Genomic DNA, 6,661 nt, shown 5'->3' with positions numbered 1-6,661 from the left:
CTTCAATGCCCCCAGTTTTGAGGATATCACTTGAATTTGCTTGAACTTCAGTTGATCTTCAGTCTTGATACCGGCTGTTGCCTTCTTATACTGATTCTCTTACCGTGACCAAGTCACCTCTTCAGGGTTTTTAACTTGGCGGACCGCGCTAGCCTTAACTTTTGCCTGAACCACCTTTCTAGGTTTTCGATCCAGCAGGCTATCCCCTTAGCTTTTGCCTAAGCCGCCCTTTCGGGTTTTCAACTTAGCAGGGGAATGATCTTAAATTTTGCCTAGACCGCCCTTTCAGGTTTTCAGTCTAGCAGATCTTCAAACTCCGTTATTTTTCTTATTCATCATCATTTCATTTTTTTATTGTATCTCAGGACCTAGCTCATTAGTTCTGAACACCAGAAGGACTTTTATAGGTAGGATAGGGCTTTTCAAAGAATGGCTTAAGGCTCAACAAAGATTTCGACCGAACCTGTGAACAGGTCGCCTACATATCCCAAGGTAGGAATCAGGTCGTGTGTAGTTCAGGGCGAATGCCCCTAGTTTGAAGATAAATTGTTTGATTTTTTTTTTCCTTTTTTCTTTTCTTTCTGGAACAATTAACTTCTCTTCTTTTGGAACTTGTCCCTCTCTTTTTTTTTTGAAAGGATTGAATTTCTTTTCCTTTTTGAATCGACCGAACTCGGTTCAACCGAGTTGCCTACGTACCCCAGTATAGGGATCAGGTCTCGCGTAGTTCGGGGGAATGCCCCAAGTTTGATGGGTTTTCAAGAAAATTTGATTTAGGCTCGAAGGGTTTGCAAATCGGTATTCTTTTGACATTGGGTTTTGATTTTGGGATTTAATCGGCCAAAGGAGGCCTTTCGATGTTCAGATTGGGAATCGATCTAGGTTACTAGAGTCCCTCTGGTACTGATTATTTTTTTTTTCTCTTTTGTTTTTTTTTTTTCGCGGAGTTTGACGGCATTTCCAGGTAAGAGATAATGGATCTTCTTCTTTCAAGATTCTAATACGTGCTTTTGACTTTCATAGAGCGAAACTTGTTCTTTGACATCCTCCATCTATGGATTCGTACTCTCGATATCTGATGATCACTTTTCATTGTTTGCTTTTGAACTTTTCATCTTGAATTTGTTGGCTTTATGAATTTGAGAACCAAGGTCATTGATTGGAAATATGAAAGTTGTTTCCACTCTATGCCCCTTGTATAGCATATATCTTCTCACTTTCTTCATTTTCTTTGAGCTTTCCATCTATGTCTTGCCCCTGGTATCGGTTGTAGCTTTTCTAGACAATCTTCTTATTCTTGAAATAATTTTATCAATTCTTCACACTCTTTAGAGGGTAATGTATTTTCAATCGGCATTCACTGAATCAAAGTTTCAGTGCCAGTGTTTATCATTTCAATTTCATCTTTGAAAGGTTGGGATTGGCGCTCCTCCTCTCGTTCAAGTAATTGCTGTGACTCAAGTGGAGTTTCGTCAATTTTGTCCTCATTTGAGGAGGGAGTCTTATTTTAAGATCAGAAGCACACTTAAGAAACAGACACAAGTGAACTTTTTGGAACTGACTGAAATTTTATTTAAAGAAAAGCTATTACATCAGACGACCTATCCTGAACATGCTCAGGATTCACAACTCTAAATAAGAAAGGGAAACAGAAGATAACTTGCCTGGACTAGGCATTGACCTTTAACTGTAAGACCGGACTCAACAATTATACTGACCATGATGACTGACTCAACATAAAATAGTAAGTGACTAAAACTTTAACTGCTGCAACTGTTTGGCGTTGAAGGCTCGGCGAAGGCTGGTTCGTTCTGAACATCATCATGGCTGATACTTTCAATTTTGGACAATGATGACTGATTCGCATAGGGGAATGCCCCTAGCTCAAGGATTCTGAGAGTGAACTCTGAAGGACTTAGCAAAATAATCTTGAAAAGGTAGCCCCTAGAGGAGGAAGAGACCAGGGGTACAAGCAAGATTGGATTATCTGGACCAGGCATGATCAGATCATGAGAATGCATAATAGAAAGATTGTGAGATTCTGCATCTGCCAGTTAGGGGATGGCATGAAGATACGATCGAATCGTATGACAGAAGAACGAAAGACGCACGATCAAAAGATTAGATGAGATAGCATAAGATTGCTTTCAACGGATAGATCATGAATGACTAATCCTATGAGATTTTTGGAAATGATGGGATTTATATCCTAACCCAAAGGGAATTTTTTTTTTTTTCACATTTTATCAGTGTTACCTGAAGGCATCAACCCTAATCCTAATCTATCGGAGTGGAGAGAGAATCTCGACTCATGCCTTTGTTCGTGTATCTAAGGACCGATCGTAGCCATTGGAAGATGGACTACGGCCTAATCTAAACACAAATAGGTAGAATATCCTAAACTAGGCTCACACACGTGATGCACATGTGTTCGTATATTACATGCATGTGTGGGTTAATCTAGGGGTAAGGCCAAGAGTTCCCTTAGCGCGAATCCATGTTCGATATACTGTACCAGTGTCCGGCGTATCAGTACGTGAACAAGGGATCCGTTTACGTACCATAAAGGTACTAGGCTAAGGGTGGAATGCTTCTCTAGCACAGAGGCACCAGGTGATGAAATCCCAGTCAACCATGCTAGATAACACTCCGGGTTCCTAAAATAGGACGTGTGTGCACGTGAGATGCAAGAGTTTAGATGCAAGTGATGTAAGTGTGTGCAATATGTTTGCGCAATCTATGATGCCCTCAGGTTTTGTTAGGTTAAGTTCGAGTAAAATGTGATGAGAAAATAAAACAAGACAAACTAATCTAACAAGTATAGAGTTTTTATGAGCCAGTTAAATTAAATTCAAATGAATTATCTTTTGAAATTTTAATGAAGTTAGGTGGTCCCCAGCAGAGTCGCCAAACTGTGGGACCCGATCCCGCGAGAGGGGTGGGGCGCGAGCCGCCGCGCTCTCTCTCTTGGTCTCTCGTACCCACGCGATTGGCGTGTGCATTTTAATGTTGATTTGAATTAATCTTTCCTGTGAACTTGGGATCACTAAGGCAATCCGAATTCCACACGAAAGAGACTGACAGAGTCGCCACCTAGATGTGGGATCTAGGACCCGTAATTAACCAGAAATCTAGACTCGCTACCTGGTTACGAGAATGGAAGGTATGGGGAGTTATCCGCCACATGCACCATTCCTGCCCGATAATCGGTCTTCGATTCCAAAAGCTAACTCTTTTAAATTTATTTTAAATGGCTCATTCAACTCTATGTTAATGTGCGAACTAAGTGACATGCATCCTATGATCTAATTTCAATGAGAATCCTAAATGTGTATCTTGATTTATTAATTTGTCTGGATTCAATCTAAGTGAAAGTTCTCCTAGAATTCTAATTTCATGGAAAGTCCTAAGTGATTTGATTAAGTATTTACGAGAAAATTAATATACAAAACACCACAATTTGTTTGTGGTGCCGACTCGCGGGTGGTATGCCATCAGACATCCAAGCTGCCTACGTACCCAAGCCTTACTGGGATCAGAGTCGACGTAGTTCGGTGCACCTAAGCTAAGCTACTTATGCCTAACTCAACTAGGACACCGACCTAGACGGGATTGACTGTTTCAACAGTTTTAGGAGAAGTTATTTAATTCAAGTTGAGGATTTTATTATCTTAGGATTTCATCTAAGATGCTATATGATTCTCATCTAAATGCAAATGGTCCCTTAGACTAATGCAGGTTTGCCTACATCCTAGTTTACTAGGCTTGTCCTAGGGAAAGATTGGGTGACTAGTGTAACTAGACCTATGGCACGGTTGCTATACATAGCAAACGTCCGTGATGAGGCTGGACTCCTAACTCTAGGACTCCCCAAAACCTAAGACTCCCTAAAACTTAGGACACGACACGACACCGGTGTTCCTAAATTGGGCTCTAAGGGTTCCTAAAGGAATTTTGAATCCACCGGCTCTTGGAAATCTCGAATTCTTTTGGGCTTGTGGAAACTTTTAGAGTTTTCTTGAAGCTTTTATTATCTGAAGGTATTTAGTGTGTTTGGTAGCTTTTAAAGTTGTTTATTTAGAAGGTTTTAGTTTCACTTGAAATTTTTAGTGGTCTTTTGGTTAATGGCTTTTAACGGATTTTTGTCAGTGGATTTTAAATGGGTGAATTTTAGTTTTGTTAATTTTAGGTTGGATGTACTTTAGATTAATGTCTTTCGATTTTGGTTTGGAAAATGACGTTAACACAACCAAGTTTTGACAATTGCACAAATTCGACAAACCATTGACCATTAAAAGATCTAACAAATGCAGCCCACTAAAACTGTCGTAACTCTTTAACCGCTTGGCCAAATTCAACGTACAAACATGCGTTGGAAAGATCTTTTATAGGGCTACAACTTTGTAGTTCTCCATTGTTTGTAAATCTGTGATTTAGAGGTTCGAATTTGTGTTGCAAACAAAAGGACAGCAACATTAAACTGGAAATGCCTAAAGGTGTGCCGCAACCATTTTGGACTTAACTTTTTAACCGCTCGCTGTCTGATCTAGCACGAATACTCGTTGGAAACGGCACGAAAATATCTATTACTTTGTAGTTAACCATTTCCCACGATTCTGTTGTTTAGAGGTCGAAAAATCTGTTTAAAGTCTAACAGCTAGCACTATGACGGGAATGATATTGGCACCCCCATGTTTTCTTTTGATAGTTCTTATTTTTTTAGTGATTAAAAGACGGTGAATATGAAAAATGGCTTGAATGGGCCTGAGATTAGATTCAAATGGGATGTTTGAAAAAGGGGTTGTTTTTATCTACTTGGCAAGGTGGGGTATGGATATTGGGTTCTTGAGATTGAGTGGGGGCTGTTGTTATCAAATTGGAGTGGGGGCTGTTGTTATCAATTGAAAGATGGAGGTTTTGTAAGCCAAATTAAATGGGTTTTGATAATTCATGTAAAATTCAAGTTTTCTTTCTTGTACATGTTCAAAATTTTTAATGAATTGTTTTCCCAAAAGAAATCTAAATTCCCTAACAAGCCAATGATTTCAACATCCCATCGCAAATAGGTTCTAATGACCCTAACACATTAATTATATTTAGCATAAGTGAGAACATGACCAAGGCCAAACTAGTACAAAATTAAACATGACATCAACCAAAATATACGCAAAACAACACTCAATCCTACAAATATAGAAAAGAAAATAAAATTCCAAAAGACATACCTTTTTGTAGACGATATTCCATGCAAACTTATGGAGAAGAGGGATTTGGTCTAGAGAGAGGGCTTGAATTTTCTAAGAGAGGGGTTCTCTCCTCTTTTCTTTTTTTTTCCTCTTTTTCTTTGGTGAGATGAGAGGGTATTTATAGGAGAATGGGATAGGAGGTTAGGTGAGGTTAGGTGAGGTTAGGTAAGGTTAGGTGAGGTTAGGTGATGTTAGGTGAGGTTAGGTGAGGTTAGGTGAGGTTTGGATGGTTATGATGGGAGGAGAGGTTAGGTGAGGTTAGGTGAGGTTTGAATGGTTAGGATGAGAGGAGAGGTTAGGTGGTTTTGGATGGTTAGACCCAGGTCATGATCTGCCATTGATCTAACGATTTACGGAAATCGGGTCTCGGAATGGAATCAGGGTCCGGGCTATGAAGTGACCCTAGCTTATTTTGTCCCGATTGATGATCCGTAAAGTCAGATCAAGATATTAATGACCTAAAACATATAAATCAATGATAGAGGGGGTTCTCACATGGATTTAACACACTAATTTATTTGTTGATTAAAACAAAACAAAATGGGGTGTCTACACCTACGTACCCCGTGATGGGGATCAAGCCACACGTAGTTCCAATGGGTTTGAGAATGAAATGAGAACTTGGATTGGAAACTCGGGCTTGGATCTTGGAATTGGACATCTGGATTTTGGAACTTCGAATTAGATTTGGGATTGAGGATGTAGCTTGGTTGAATTAAAATAAGATGTAACTCGGTTAGGGTGACGGGAGGGTACAACACGGTTGCGGCTCGGTTTAGCATGTAGGGATGTGACTCGGTGAGACTTGGTTTGGCTTGTAGGAGTGAGTCAACTTGGTTTAGGTGGGAGTTAGGTTGGATTGAGTTGACTTGGGTCGAGTCGATTTGACTTGGCTTGACTCGGGTTGCGGTTTGGGTTTGCTTGAGTTGACTGAACCGGGTTGAACAAGGTTGAGTCCGAGTTAGACCGGATTACGTGGGATTGGATTGGGTTGGTCCGAGTTGGACTTAGGTCGGCTTGGGTGGGACCCGGGCTGGCTCGGGTTAGGTTCAAGTTGGGTGTAATTTGGGTTCATGTATGGGGTCCAGCTTGGGTCCAGGGCGAATGAGTCCGGGGTTCGGGTAAGGCCAAGTAGGCCGTGGCTGAGTTGGGATTAGGATCGGGTTGTGGGTCTGATTGTGGGGTTCGGCGGATTTATTGTATTATTATAATGGATGTGGTATGGTGGGTATGGAAACAAAGACGGGGTTTGACGATACCTGATGCATGGTGGGAGTGACCGGATGAATAAAGCATGAGACATGGCTATGGTATGGTATGGGCATGGGTTATGGCTGATGAAGAATGGATAAGGCGTAGCTATTATTAATAAGATGGGGTCTGATGGGGTTAATTTCGTTGGATTAGATTTAGCT

General features: G+C 40.6%; 1 long non-coding RNA gene across 1 annotated transcript; it reads right to left on the bottom strand.

Moving 5' to 3' along the window:
- Nucleotides 1–1,548: 1,548 nt before the first annotated feature.
- Nucleotides 1,549–5,806, bottom strand: LOC143887901 (uncharacterized). Its single transcript, XR_013254409.1, has 2 exons — nt 5,226–5,806; nt 1,549–1,987 (listed from the first exon to the last, which is right to left on the bottom strand). It is a non-coding gene; the product is annotated as an uncharacterized LOC143887901 (long non-coding RNA).
- Nucleotides 5,807–6,661: the final 855 nt, after the last annotated feature.

The sequence above is a fragment of the Tasmannia lanceolata genome, unplaced genomic scaffold (genome assembly GCF_043159265.1).
Source record: "Tasmannia lanceolata isolate RefF3 unplaced genomic scaffold, GAP_Taslan_0.1 ptg000012l, whole genome shotgun sequence".
Lineage (NCBI taxonomy): Eukaryota > Viridiplantae > Streptophyta > Magnoliopsida > Canellales > Winteraceae > Tasmannia > Tasmannia lanceolata.
Note: the sequence above shows the minus strand (reverse complement) of the source record. Positions and strands in the feature narration are given on the sequence as shown.